Genomic DNA, 15,871 nt, shown 5'->3' with positions numbered 1-15,871 from the left:
AAGTAACTGTGTTCACACATGCACAGGAGCGGCAATCACCGCCCATGCCTAAGCACAACAGCGTCTCTCCCAGTGACCCGTTTTGACCTCTGGATGGACCTCCGAAATGGATTATGGTCGCAGGTAGAGGTTCCACTGTATAGCCATGTCAAAGAAATGTTTCCAATATATCATTGCTATTTATTTGTCTGAGTTGCTTGTGACTCATTCAGTATAAACTCATGATGCAGCTATGCACATTCTGCCACCTGAGCAAGTTTGAGAAAGCCAGGCAGCTGTATTGGGCTTAACTTACTAGTCAGTGCAATTTGACAGTGGCACATATTTAAGTGTATTAACATATGCATTTAAATATTTTAACCTAGGCGTAAGGAATAGAGCAACAGGATTGTCTCCTCAGCAGGGAGCCTTCCCCATATACTGTGTATTATGTATTTGTTTTTATTATTATGTTGCATAAATTGTGTCCTTAATGTTGTATACCGCCCTGGAATCTTTGGATAAAGGGATGTTCATAAATCGAATAAATAATATGGGATGGTTATAAATCACTAGAATAAGGAGCAGTGTCAAAGGCAACTGTCTTGAAGTTCCATACCTAGCCATTATCTCCTTGGAAGCAAGTCTTACTGAAATCAGTAGGATTTCCTCCAACTTGTGACTGAAGCGGTAGTTGGACCAAGCAAGGACTATAGCTCGGGGACTGGGGAGAAATGTGACCCAGTTCACTTTTCAAAGCAATGTGAGAACCAAAACATAGCCAGCCTTTGAAATCCACACTCTTTTGAATGTTGCAATGCCGTTCTCCAGTCATGTGCAGGAAAGAAAAAGGCATATAACAAGGTAAAGTGAGCATAAGAATGCATATATTAGTGAAAATAGCATCCAGGAAATGCATTCTGTTGGGCAAAATTGTTTTCTGCAAAAATGTGTATATTTCGTGCAATTGAATGCAAGAGAGAGAAAGAGAGAGAGAGAGAGAGAGAGAGAGAGAGAGAGAGAGAGAATTTTCAGGATTTTTTTAAAAAAATTGCAAGCTGCTATGAAGTGTGGAAAACATAAAAATGGGAAAATGAGAAATTGGAAAAAAACACCAACCTGATTTATTGTTGTTATTTTTATTTTATTTTTTGAAAAAGGACAGTTTAATTGAACAATAGAAAAGAAAAAGGGAAATAAGAAAAAGAAATGGGAATGGACAGATTTGTATATCCCTAATACGTAGATCTGCGTTATACTTCCAAAACATACAGATGCAGCTTTAGATACTAGGAGACACCGATTCAATTATATTATTGAATTATATTATTGAACTAATATTATTAGTTGTTCTGCAGCTGTTAAAAGGAATTGCATTTGTATTTTGCATTTTCATTTCGTCTGTTTCAGACGTCCATCTACTTTCCTTTCCTTTCCATTTTGAATATCCAGCCTGCCTGGCCACTTACACAACCCACTGCTGATAGCTGGGTAAAATCATTGGGTACTTGCACCATTTAATAAAATGAGACCTGCACTCAGCTTCACTGTACCATTAAGAATAAGTAATCTTGTAGAGTCTGGAGCCCGGGGAAGCCTTGGAAATCTCTTATGAATTACACGAGGTTCCTAAAAGAGCTGCCTAAAGGCATAGCTGACATTTGGCCCTGGTCATGGCTAAATGGAAATCAATGAAAGATGTCCAATGGTACCTGTATTATGGCCCTCATAGCACTGGCCTTTTGAAACCGTATCTTCTGACTTGACTTCTTCAGTTTCCGTGACAAGGAAATGAAGGAGACATTAATTTCTGTACTACGCTGAAGGAGGCAGAGAGAACAGTTAATTCTTGCAGAAACTCCTGTTGGCATCGAAAGCAAACTCCTGTTGGCATCGAAAGCATACTGAGGGGGAACCCACCAGAGCATAATGTGCTTGGGCTCTCCTCAGCTTGTTTCATGATTAGCTCAGGTTGTACCAAGGACTCAATAAGCCGTAACTACCTCAAAACTTCAGATCCTCATGAACAGTAGTGGTCTTGCCTTTCTGAGGTAGCTTTGTTAAATTTGTGATTTTCATGCATGGCAGACTAACCACAAACCATCGCATCTTCCTCTAGTGCTCTTGAAGACCTTCTAAGCCTGGTCCATCACTGATCATGAGATAACGAGGGTTGTTACATTTTACTCCCATGAAAAGCAGTGATGGTATTTCCCACTTCCTCTTTCCAGGCTGTACTGGATCTAAGGTACATCCAGGTCCCCTGGGAATAAGAAGCACACGTGTGCACACTTCCTTTTTTTCTCAGGAAGAGGAGATTGATGTAGGAGAAAGATGTGGCCAGCAGAGATGGGGAGATGTGCCCAGAGGCCCCAAAAAGGTTGGCGATAGCTTCAAAACACCAAGAGCAGATTCATGCTATGGCAGATAAATACATTTGAGGAACAAATTTGCCCTTAAGGTGATATATTCCAGTGTATTCACCTGGGACTTGATTTTTGACTCTTTGTAGATCTTGTTCTATGGAACAAATCTTGAATGAAATGCCATGAGGGATAAGGTAGATATATGGTCACAATAGGTGGGGAGGCTATATGAGGGTGGTGGGTTGCTCCCATATTTGTCTGGGTCCCTAGAAAAAGGGGTGCTGGTAGGTTGGGCTTTCTTGGGCTATTAGGAACAGACTGGGATAAGCTGTTGGGGAAACCATGAATTAATCTACCGGTTGGATGTTTTCCAAGCTGGAGAAGAATTCCCCTCTTATTTGAGGCAGGTTTTATGAGCCCCCAAGGTCCATACCAGAGACTGGCTCAGCAAACCTCACCATCTCTATTAAAAAATGAGGAATAAATAGATAGGGAAGGGATTACTCCTTCCTACAGGGAAATCCTGTTATATGGGTTGATGTTTGGATCTACTTTAAATATTTCATGTAAACCATGTTAACATTCCCTTCGAGAGGAAATTGATAGGTCGAATAGGTAAGCCTCTTAACGTGGTTCCTTGTGATATCGCAGGTTATGACAGTGACAAAATGAAAGTTCTGGTTCATTGCCAGAGATTATGCATCTGGGGAAATGCCCTGCAGCTCATTACTCATCTTTACCAACAGGTGAAATACCTCTTCATTACCTCAACTCCTCCACATTGAAAGGACCATTAAGAAAAATGAGCGCTTTTGTAGCAAGCTTCACAATGTAAAATTGTCAAGAATTAAGTGAGATGTATACACTTCCCATGGCTACAGAGACTTCCAAAGGGGCTGAATTCTCACAATCACATTGCTTGAAGATGCCTCCTTTAAAGAACAACAACAATCCCGTCAGTCCGTTGGACCTGGGAGAGGGGTTTGCTGCTCAGATCAGGAAGCAAGCTTCCCTGCAGACGTGATGGCAGTCCCTGATGTTCACCCCCTTGACAGAACTGGCTCCAAGTGCATCTGATACCCTTCAGCTCACCAGTTTGTGATCCACTATTCACTCAATCTAAACACCATCCTGTTAGCAAGGGCGCAACCCCAACCCTGTTGCATCTATATGCCCTATGCAGCCTAGGACTCTTGTACCTACGGGACCGCCTCTTCTAGTATGCCCCACGGAGGACCTTAAGGTGCACAAATGACAACACTCTGGAGGTCCCAAGCCGCAAGGTGGTTAGATTGGTCTCAACTAGAGCCAGGGCCTTTTCAGTACTGGCCCTGACTTGGTGAAACGCTCTGTCACAAGAGACTAGGGCCCTGCGGGACTTGACATCTTTCTGCAGGGCCTGCAAGACGGAGCTGTTCCGCCTGGCCTTTGGTTTGGACTCAGTCTGACCCTTATGTTTCCCTCCCCTTATGGTTTCGATTTATGGGCTACTACTAAAATGAGGCTGCATTTTAAATTGTATTTTAACCCGTATTTTAATTAACTGTTTTCCTTTTATGTTTTATTGTAATTTTATTGGTGTTAGCCACCCTGAGCCCGGTTCTGGCTGGGGAGGGCGGGATATAAATAAAAATATATTATTGTTGTTGTTGTTGTTACTACTAATTAATTTTATAATGAATGATTTTAGAGTGTTGTTTGTGCTGTACTTTTGTACTGTTTTATTGTTGTTAGCTGCCCTGAGCCCGGCTTCGGCTGGGGAGGGCGGGATATAAATAAAATTTATTATTATTATTATTATTACTACTACTACTATATGCAGGAGCAAATAAAAGTGTGGCAACTCTGTTGTTGTTGTTGTTTAGTCATTTAGTCATGTCCGACGCTTTGTGACCCCATGGACCAGAGCACGCTAGGCACTCCTGTTTTCCACTGCCTCCCGCAGTTTGGTCAAACTCATGTTAGTAGCTTCAAGAACACTGTCCAACCATCTCGTCCTCTGTTCTCCCCTTCTCCTTGTGGAAACTCTACGTCTTCCCCATTTCAAGGTGGGGGGCACCGCTCACATTTGCCCCAAGTCAACCCTTTAGTGTAACCTAAGATGTAATAACCACTCCATTGGGAGTTGTAAGGAGGGTCACCCAGACCTTGATATTCTAGATAAATGGGTGCTATGTAGGGATGGGTGAACCTGTCATTTTCAGTTTTCCCCAGTTTCTCTCCCCCCACATCTTAAGTTCACTCCTTCATATCAGTTTGTGAATTTTTTCAAGAAAAAAATTCCTCATGAAAATTCACCAGCATGTTAGTGCAAATTTCTCTTAATAGACAAATTTTTGTATGCAACATTGCCTAATATGCACATTTTTGCAAAGCAATTTCCTCATATAATGCATCTGATAGCTTATTTCCACAAATGTATGCATTTCATGCACACTTTACCTTAGCATATGCAATTTTGTACACACTGCTTGGCTACTGTCAGGGAACTGACATCAGAGCTAGAAGCGGAGGGAAGGCTCTCAAATGATGCTGGAGAAGGGCCCAGCAGGGAGAGAGGCAGCTCCGCAGATGGGGAAGCAAATCAGCGCAACACCAGGGATAAAGAGGGGCTGATGGGGGAATCGGCGAGAGGGCTCCAGGACTCTTCACCGGACACCAGCGGGGAGAGCACTGGTCCCCCGCTACCCACGCCCACCCTGCGCAGAAGACTTCCGCGCAGAGAGAGTAGGAGGAGACTGGGTGTCAAACAACTTTTATGTTGGAAAAGATTTAAGAAACGCCCACTGACGGATTCTGCTAGCGACTGAGGCAGCCACGAAGTGAAGGGCTGCTCAGACTGAAAGGTTTAGCAAGGCAACAAAGCCTGGAGAGGCGGCAACTTACGCACGAGCAACCCATACACATTACAGCTACTAAATCGCAAAATTTGAAGAAGTACAAATTTCAGAAGATGGCTGCGTTTTGACCCGTGTATTGTTTCAGAAAGCATGGATGAAGGAGGTTCATTTTTAAATGTGAACTGAATCAAATTTCTCTTTCTTCCCTAGTGCTATGTAATCTTCCAAACGTATGGTCTCATGCTTTCTTTTTCATCAGAATGAATTAGGACCGGTGACTAAAGTGACAACTTTTCCTTTTTGTTTCTTGCAGTAGGATTTTCAGCATGATGAAATCACATGGTGCATTGAGTAAAATGCCTAGTGTAATTTTCATTTCTACAGGAAATGGAATGTGCCACTCAAATTCAGAGTGGGGTTTGCCAGACACTGGATGACACCAAGACTTCCTGTCAATATATTTTTATTATATAACATTTACTTTAAGCATGTGGAGAGGTGGGAAATGTCTGCAAAACAACCACAAAAAGGCCACTCCTTTTATAGATTATGTTTGGGGCTAGGATATTGTACAAAGTAGTGCTGTGATTTTTGAAGGTCTGAGGGGAAAAACCAAACAAATTATTATTATTATCTTGGTAGGTATGTCTGAAACACATAGTAGAGGCTCACCTGTTTGAACCACAAACTGAATGGTTGAAGAAACCTTCCTCATAGCTTCTCTACAGGTTATAGTCAAACCTCTGTTCCCGAACACCTCCATTATCATACGTTGACTCTCAAACACCGAAAAACCGGAAGTAAATGCTCTGGTTTTTGAACGTTTTTTGGAACCTGAACGTCCGACGTGGCTTCTGCTTGAGTACAAGAAGCTCTTGCAACCAATCAGAAGCTGCGCCTTGGTTGTCGAACATTTCGGAAGTCGAATGGTCTTCCGGAATGGATTACATTCGACAACCGAGATTTGACCGTACATTGAAAGCATCAACTGCCTCAGTCAAAATCCTAAATCACTTACTGCAAGATGACCACTTGCCATTTCATACCCTCCAACATTTCCCTGATGAAAATTGGAATGTCCTAAATAGTAGTAGTAATAATAATAATAATAATAATAATAATAATAATAATAATAATAATATACCACCTATCTGGCTGAGTTGCCCCAGCCACTCTGGGAGTCTTCCAGAATATATAAAAATAAGAATAAAACATGAAACATTGAAAAACATCCTTATACAGGACTGCCTAGGTGTCTTCTAAAGGCTGTATCATTACTTATCTCATTGGCTTGAGAGTCACATAACTCCATACCCTCCAACATTTCTCTGATGAAAATAGGGACGTCCTAAGGAAAAGCAGAACATTCCAGGATCAAATCAGAAACCAGGACAGTGTCTGTAAAACTGGAACTATCCCTGGAAAATAGGGACACTTGGAGTGTCTTTCATTTGCCTGTAGCCCAGAGCTTTTGATAACCTTCCAGGTCAGGGTGGGTGAATCTGTGACCTTCAGTTCTCTCAGTTGCTCATTTATCCAATTTTAAGTGTTCTGGATTTCCAAAGCAGTTTGCAATACATTTTTTAAAAGTCCTCATGGAAATTCACCAACATTTTATCATGAATTTCTTATATACATTTTTGTATGCAATTTAAACATTTACCTTTATATAAAACTTCTTCTGTTTGATTTTTAAGTAATCTATGCATTTTGATGCACACTTTAGTATATACATTTGTTTCTGCTTGGCTGGAGAGCAGCCTTGAAACATCTGGAAAAGTATGAATTTCAAAAGATGGATGTATTTTGGTTCTATATTGTTTCAGCAAAACTGAATTTGGAAGGTTTGCCTTTAAATCAAAATGAATCAAATTTCTCCTCCATTCTTACATAGACCCCATATGACCAAATTACTGCCTTTGGCAGTGATCAAATACTGATTTATTTGAGGCTGAATGTGGTCTCTTAGATGCTCTGATGTTTGGTTATAAATAGCAGCGCTTGTGCCACAGTTATAGCCAGTCATTCAATCTGCAACTTTTTTTAAAGCATATAGAGCTATGAAAAGCTTCAGCTTTTGAATTTATGCCCATGATGCAAAAGTATCGCCAAACATGATTCAAGTTTATAAAATTATGCCTGGAAGAAAATAGTGTTCAGAGAGTGAGCAGAGAGAAGTTTCTCTCTCTCTCTCTGTATACGAACTCTGGTTCATCCAATGAAACAGAACAGTGGGAGATTCAGAATAGACAAAATGAATATTTTAATTTTTACACTGTGCATAGTTTAAGCCAAGGAATCCTATAGTCATAAGCACGGGTCCTTTCTCCAGCATAAATTCATTCTTATTGTGGCAAATATTTGTTGTTGCCAATAAGCAGATTTCTTTCAGGCTCTGAAAATCATATCCGAGAAGCGATGTATTTAAAGCATTATGATATCCTTTTAACCGCCTGTTTCTTGGGAGAAAAGCAATGACAAACCTAGGCAGCATCTTAAAAAGCAGAGACATCACCTTGCCAACAAAGGTCCGTATAGTAAAAGCTATGGTTTTCCCAGTAGTGATGTATGGAAGTGAAAGCTGGACCATAAAGAAGGCTGATCGCCGAAAAAATGATGCTTTTGAATTATGGTGCTGGAGGAGACTCTTGAGAGTCCCATGGACTGCAAGAAGATCAAACCTATCCATTCCTAAGGAAATCAGCCCTGAGTGCTCACTGGAAGTGAGGCTCCAATACTTTGGCCACCTCATGAGAAGAGAAGACTCCCTGGAAAAGACCCTGATGTTGGGAAAGTTGGGGAGCACAAGGAGAAGGGGACGACAGAGGACGAGATGGTTGGACAGTGTTCTCGAAGCTACCAGCATGAGTTTGACCAAACTGCGGGAGGCGGTGGAAGACAGAAGTGCCTGGCGTGCTCTGGTCCATGGGGTCACGAAGAGTTGGAGATGACTAAACGACTAAACAACAACAACAAAACCCTTTTAACACCCATAGCTTCTCCCAAAGTAACCCGGGAACTGTAGTGTGCTAAGGGTGCTGACAGTCAGTAGATCCCTATTCCCCCCACAGAGTTATAATTCCCAGAGTGGTTTAACAATCAAGCCTGCTACTTAGGAAACTCTGGGAATCGCAGCTCTGTGAGGGGACTCCCAACAGCTTTCAGCACCCTACAGTTCCCAGAATTCTTTGGGGAGAGGGCAGCCAAAACTGTTTAGAGTGTTATGATACTGCTTTAAATGTATGGTGCAGATGTGAGCTCTATGGTGGCTGGACGCAGGTCATTTCAGTTTTTAGAGGTGAGCATTCAAGCAAAGATATGTAGCAGTAATGTCACATTACAAACAACACAATCATCCTCTCGTGTTTCTTTACCCATCTATGGTCTTGAACTTGGGTGAGATGCTCTGAACCTCTTTTAAACATGAATTCAACCCATTCAGTTTGCTTTATGCAACGGACTCTAAGCATAGTTTGAATGTCTGAACTATTTTAAATGCCTTTAGAGAACCAGTTCTTCCAGTGTGTTGTGGGCTGAGTCAAAGAAGAATACCCTTTGGCGATGGAGCAATGCCTGGGTGGTATGGCATCCAGACGCCACCCTCGGTGGTTATTTGCAGAAGAGTCATTCCCTCCCCTTTCTCTGGTGTGATGAGAGACTTTTCGTTTTATGCTGAAGTGCAGAAAGCCAAACCAACCGGACAAGAAGGTGAACTGAGAGCGTCCTTCTTCAAAAAGAACGTATGAGGAAGTGTTCTCTGATGGGAATATAGATCTGGGAAATTCCGAGAATCTTCACCGAGGCCTCGGTACAGTAGACCTGAAGGAGCGTCTTCACCCCCATTGTTCTACCCGGACACTGAGGTCCAGTGCCGAGGGCCTTCTGGCAGTTCCCTCACTGCGAGAAGCCAAGCTACAGGGAACCAGGCAGAGGGCCTTCTCGGTAGTGGCACCCGCCCTGTGGAACGCCCTCCCACCAAATGTCAAAGAGAACAACAACTACCAGACATTTAGAAGACATCTGAAGGCAGCCCTCTTTAGGGAAGCTTTTAATGTTTGATGGACTACTGTATTTTAATATTTTGTTGGAAGCCGCCCAGAGTGGCTGGGGAAACCCAGCCAGATGGGTGGGGTATAAATAAATTATTATTATTATTATTTTTATATCTCAAGGAATGCTGGAAAGGAGCTGTAGTAGCCCAAGTTGCTTACTTCATTTTGGGACTCTTTTCTTGAGTGTCAGACCATGGGTGGCATGTCAAGGCAGAGCTGTATGCCCCCATTCCCAACAGTGACATCACTACAGCTCACCTGGATGAGGTGGGGTGGGGCAGGAAGGTGGCCAGGTCAGGACTGCATGGACACACTGACAGAATCTCACCAGGGCATCCACACACCCCAACCTTTCCTCCTTTCCTCCATCCAGTTATGTCGAAGTAAGCTGTAGTCATGCCACTACTGGTGGTATTACATGACCATAGTTAGTCAATAAATAAGAGTACATCTGCTGGAGAAATCATTTCTCAGCTCAACTGTTTGTGTGGAACAGCCTAAGTGCCCTGAATTCATATTGTTAGTACATTGCTTTCTGTGAAAGGGCTCAGGAGCAATGGTTCTTCTAAGATGACCACTCGTATTCTTTTCCCCATTTTTATAAGCCATTTAACTGAGAATAATTTTAACATGTTTTAAAACCATTGCCTGAATAATTAGGAGCACATTTTTACTTGACCAAAAACGTATTTCCAGTTGATTAATCTAACGAATTAATCAACTTCCAGGATATGCCTATGCACGTCGACTCAGAAGTTAAGTTGCGCAAAGAGCAATACGGCTTTCTTCCAAATAAAAGAAGTATAGAATTGAAGGCTAACTGTTGCCCTAAACAGCATGGTCTCTACGTTCTTTCCTTGTGACCTGTTGTGTTCTCTATGAACACCTAAGATTGTCCCTTTGGTTTTTCCTTCTCAATCTCCACCGGCATGGGCATCGCAGCGGGATCTTGAGGGCATCCTCACTGTTCCTAGAATAGCATCACCCAAGCTATTTCAATTGGCTTCAGTACACTTAATTTTGTGTGGCCAATTAGATTTGTGCTTCTATTACGCTGGTGGGATGTCACCCTGAACTCAGGAAATAGTCCAACAGGAAGTGCTTCTAAGCAAGACCCATTAATTTCAGTGAGTGATATAGAGGAGAATCTTGGAAGCACATTGCGTCCTTCCAAAAAAATAGGCATTTTTGGTTCTGAGCTCAGAATGCCTACATTTCAAAGGTCTGCAAAAACTTCACTAAAGAGTTGTGGTCTACCATATCACCCCTATGCAATGATGCCAGGAGCTCCTACCACAAATTCATCTTAAATTAAACAGCAGAGAAAAGTGAATTAATTTTATTTTTTAAGGCTCACTGTTCTGATTCAAATCGTGTTACCTTTCCCTATGCCCCCCACCACACACTCTTGATAATTATTTACATATTGAAAGGCTAGGGCTTCAAGCTTGAATGGAGAGCACTGATTTGACTTGGTCATCAATCTGTGCTAATGAATGGAATGAGACACATTGCATTCCTCAACTTTACTGGAACCTCTCGTTCCTTCCTTTTGCATTTGTCACAACCAATCATCTATGAAATAATCGCCGTTCCAAAGTTCTTTTTTCTTTCTTTTCTTTCCTGGTCAATCTGTGTTTGGTGTTACCCTAGCTACCCGAGTCTACATATTAATTTGATGTCAAAGAAGCAAATACTTTTAACATTCTCTGCAGGCTTTTCAGTTGACTAGTTAAGACAGGGACAATAGAAAATGATCGCAAATGGACAGAGCACGAGAGAAACTCTGGAAAAAAGTAGAGACAATGTGAAGGCCAGTGGGCAGCCAAATCAATCTTGATTGCTTTTTGGCCCACGTTCAGAAGTCACTACAAAGTGACCGAGTTTTTGGGCGGGGAGGATGAAATTATGGTCCTCTGTCTTTGCTAGATTTTGAGGGAACTGTGGAGATTTCCCTTTGTTTGCTTTTGGTTAGATTTTTTATATTACAGTCAGAAATTAAACAAAAATCATGATTCATCACTTATACAAACACACATAAAGTTAACATTATTTTAGGGATCTTTTTTACGTGGTCTTTCCCCCCCCTGATGTTCAGATCTTTTTAGTGCAGTTTCAGCATTGGGAACCTTGGTCATAATCCTGCCAAATGAAGAACATGAGAGCATACTCGTTTCCGTAGAAAATGTTGAGATTTTCACACAAATTCACACTATGAAGACAGCTCAACTTGAAAAGCAGTATCTGGGAAGCTGATGGTAGACACGGTTCAGACCAGCTTTTGGCCATGGGTTGTAGGCTAGCAGCATCTTATCTTTGGGCCTACTGAATGTCAATGTTTCCATGGTGACTGTGTACATCATCATGCATGGTCTTGAGCTTCAAGGGCTTTAGTTGCCCTGGGACCTCAGAGCCAAAGTGCAACACACTGTGGTCCTTGCTACTAGCCGGAGGATGTAGGGCCTCCTAGGAGGATCATCATGGCAAAGGGGAGGCCAACCTGAGAGAAGGCCCAACAGAATTTAGTTTGCTTCTCCTCTGCACGCCAGAATGAATGCTCAGCTCCAACTGCCAGTGCTCCTGGGACTGCAGAAGCAACAGGGAAAGGTCACCCATCAGCCAAAGGATTAAGAACCACCAGCTGTCATTTCAACAAGGACACCACTATCAAGGACACCATCAATGCTTATAGCCCCCCACTTTGTTTGGACTGATCTTCTCCTTCTGTCATTTCTCCTCTACTCAGTGGTGTAGCGTAGGTTGCCAAGGCCCGGGGCAGATCAGGTGTTGTGCTCCCTTGGTGGACTGGGTAGCTAGGGTGGAGGAGTCTTCATGCGGAGTCCTCTCAGAAGGTTAACAGAGCCTGTGAGGCACATGGCAACCAACCCAACCCCACTGAATTGAATGGAGGAACCCAGAACTAGAGCACAGACATTGGAAGTTGGGAGGATGTATGAATGTCCCCTGCACTCCTGACAGCATATGTGGGTGTCTCTTCACCGGCCCCAAGGAGAAGGAGGTGCTGCCCCAGCCCCGGAGGCGTGGCCTGGTGTGCCTTGCCTCCTCGATGCTACAGAAGTTGGAAGGAGCTCAGCAATGCACCCTCAATAAGGGAGCCTGTTGTGGGGGTGCCTGGTTGTGCCCCTCTTATAATTTTGCACCCAGGGCCACCGGCCGCCCACACAACACCACTGCCTCATTCTCTTCTTTCTTTGTGTGTCTTTTCAGTTTGTGAGCCTGGTAATTTGTGAGCCTTTTTTCTCTTTTCCACTGGCTTAAGATATTTCAGGTGACCACAACGGTCTGAAAAAACTGGATATTAAAATATAGCAAATAAAAATAATAAAACAATAATTATTTCTCATGAAATCTGGAGAACTACCGCAGAGTACAGGGCTGGGTCACCTGCAAAAACTGAATAGCATTCAACAGGTTCAGTCCCAGCAGTCTTGGGATGCAGAAGAGGAATGCCTATAAGGTAGGGAAGATTAGATCTCAGCCTTGTTTAATAACACAGAAGCTCACGTGAACCAGACCAGAGACTTTCCACAATGATATACAACCCTGTGGGATAATTAGTAAGCAGATTTCTGAATGTGTCATGGAAGGCTTAAAGCTAAAACACCAACAACCACTTTGGGCCTGTGAGCACACATGTGGAATTCTGGGAAAGAATTCTGAGCACCAGATATACTTTATTCCACCCACCCCCATGTAAGAATTATGAAGAGCGATGTCTACCCCAAATGCAAACCACTCACATGAAGAACTCACATGCATACACACACAATGGGGATGAAGGAGTTGTTCAGTTTCATTTGCATTTTAAAGAAAAAGAACATAATTTGCACATATGAAAACCTGTTTCTTGATCTCAGGAAATACAGTCGTACCTTGGTTCTCAAACGCCTTGGTTCCCAAACGCCGAAAACCCAGAAGTAAGTGTTCCGGTTTTCAAATGTTTTTCAGAAGCCGAATGTTTGATTCGGCTGTTGGCTATTATTTCAAGGACTATTTATTTTGCATTTTTGAGACTTTTCCGGTTAATTTGTTTTTGTGACTGTGTGGAAACCAGTTCAGCAACTGATTGATTGATTGATTGATTGTGTGACTGCAGAAATGGATAAAAGCCCCCCATCCAAACAATGACTGTCATCAGCGCAGGTAAGAAAAAGAATTTTAATTTTTATCATCTGCAATACTGTCTTATTTATTTTATAGTCCAGTACATTGATTATTGCTTTCATTTTATGGATCAATGGTCTCGTCCGATAGTAAAATCCGTGTTAAATTGCTCTTTTAGGGGTTGCTTTTAAAAGTCTGGAACAGATTAATCCATTTTGCATTACTTTCTATGGGAAAGCGTGCCTTGGTTTTGGAATGCTTTGGTTTTGGAACGAACTTCCGGAACGGATTAAGTTTGAGAACCAAGGTACCACTGTATGATAAAAAATTGATTATGAGATCTTAAGAGGTTTCCAAATGCAGGGAACTTTCCCAAAATATATATAATTATAGGGGAACAATATATTGTTAAGCAGGTGAGGATCCAGCAAGCTACCTTCTCTCTGAAGAATTTTACTGTAGAAAAATTAGATGACTCAAGCAACATAAGGAGCGCAAGTGGCAAGGCGTGTGTGCATCTGTAGGTGCATTAATACAAATAAAAATTTGAAAAGCATATTTAGCCTCCTTGCAGAGGAAATGGGCGAACCTTGTTGGAACCCAACGACATCTCCACCTTGCAATTATCTCCATTTTGAATTATGCTTGCCTGGTGCTTTTGCAACCCCCAGCCAAAACTCTATAAAAAGAAAAAGGGAAAAAAAACCTTTTCCCGCCCCTAGCTTGGGTAATTATTTAAGCCGTGGATTCTTGAGGAATGCAAAAGATACCTTAGATTATCGCAGACTGAGATCATAAAACCAAGATGTGTTTTCTCCACTTTGATCAAAGCAAATATGGTAATGAGGGCATCAAATCGCAGTGCTTTTCCTGGCGGAATCAAAGAGAAGAGAAAGGAATTCACTGCTGACATTGTTGCGGCATCTTCTTTCTTTCTCTCTCTCTCTCTCCCCGCCATATGCTTCAGGCAAATGAGTAGCGGGGTGGTGCAGAGAGGTATTTTAATGACATATTCAGGAAAGTAGTGCATTAGCCTTATTAAACCAATATGGTCGCAACGGCCTGAAAATGAAAGTATCGCTGTAAAATTCCTAAAAGACAACTAACCACAGAGAAGAGTGTGTGCGGGCATTTTTGAAATAAAAAAAAAGACGATTGCATTTGAATGCTAAACAAAGAGATTTCCTCCCTTTGCTACATTCCTTTGGAAACATTTATTTTATTAAATGAAAACATCCTGCGCCACATGTTTTTTTAATGACAGATGTTGTCTTTTCTTCTTCTTTTTTAAGGCAGTTGCTGCCAAATGAAAAGAATCGAGATGTGGAGCCCAATCTTTGAGGCGTGTTTACTCAGAAGTAGGGGAGCCAGCGAAGTTCTCCTGACCTAGGCTTGGAGATGAATTTCATGGGTGTTTAAAGCTCAACCCAGACAACTCCAACAGTCGGCCTATTGCAAATCAAATTACAGGAATTGGTGGAGACGGCTCAACTGACTAGTAAACTCAGAGGAAACTCAAAGCAAAAATTTGCGGAAAAATGGGATGGTTATAGAAGATATGTTCAAAAATATAATAATAGTTTTGACTCCGTGCTAGCATTCGAGGAACTAAAAGGAGGTGGGCAACAGTTAAGGATCTATTATATTTCAGAATGTATTAGAAAAATTATATAGAAAGGTTTATTGGTTTGTGTACATTCAAATGTAAGATATAATATATGCAAAGGGACTTGACAGGAAGTCAAAGATGAAGAAAAGATTTTGGAAGATAAATGGGGAAAAAATATTTACTTTCATTATTATTATTTTGTGTGCTGGTGTGGGTGTGTGGGTGTCTGCGCATATGTGTGTTGTTGTATGTAATGTTTGGGAGGAAATAAGACGGTAAATAACAATGACCGCTCCCCGCTTAAAACGGGGGGCGCCCTTTGCGTGACGCGCGCAGCCCCTAGATCTGGAGCGGCTCCATCAGCATAGGCTTGGCTTTGCCTTCCCTCAGGTGGGATACCTGGAGGTCTCCGCCTACCTCAGTCAGTTGTCCAATCCCACCTGGGGGAAGCGTTGCCAAGGAGACCAGGCCAGGTAGGGGAGGGATTACCTGCCCACACAACAGAGGGAGGATCTTACCTGGGAATCCTCACTTGGCTCCAGAGCTTCTCCCACCCTACCCACCCTCAGTTAATGTCTTATTTTGCAGGTTAACTTTTCTTCACAGGTATGCGGGCGCTGCTACGTTAAGGTTGCTGTTAAAGGGCCGGAAAGGAATTTCCCTGCATTGGCAGGTTTCGCCTTTCCCGTAGAAAAACGTCACAACTTTGGCGGTATCAGGCCTTGGGCGGAATCCTTTAGTCCATCTTCCTCTTTGCGGGGGCGATACCAGGGTTCCCCATTAAAGGGGTTTCTGAAGGGAGGCTTTGACCGTACGCCGAAAGGTTGTCATTGCTCTCCCCTGTGGCAGAGGCGTAACGGGGGCGGCTATCTCTGCTTGAACATATGTTATCCAGAGCCG

Source organism: Podarcis pityusensis, assembly GCF_964106645.2.
Source record: "Podarcis pityusensis genome assembly, chromosome: 10".
In the NCBI taxonomy this organism is placed as follows: domain Eukaryota; kingdom Metazoa; phylum Chordata; class Lepidosauria; order Squamata; family Lacertidae; genus Podarcis; species Podarcis pityusensis.
This window is presented reverse-complemented; position numbering follows the sequence as displayed.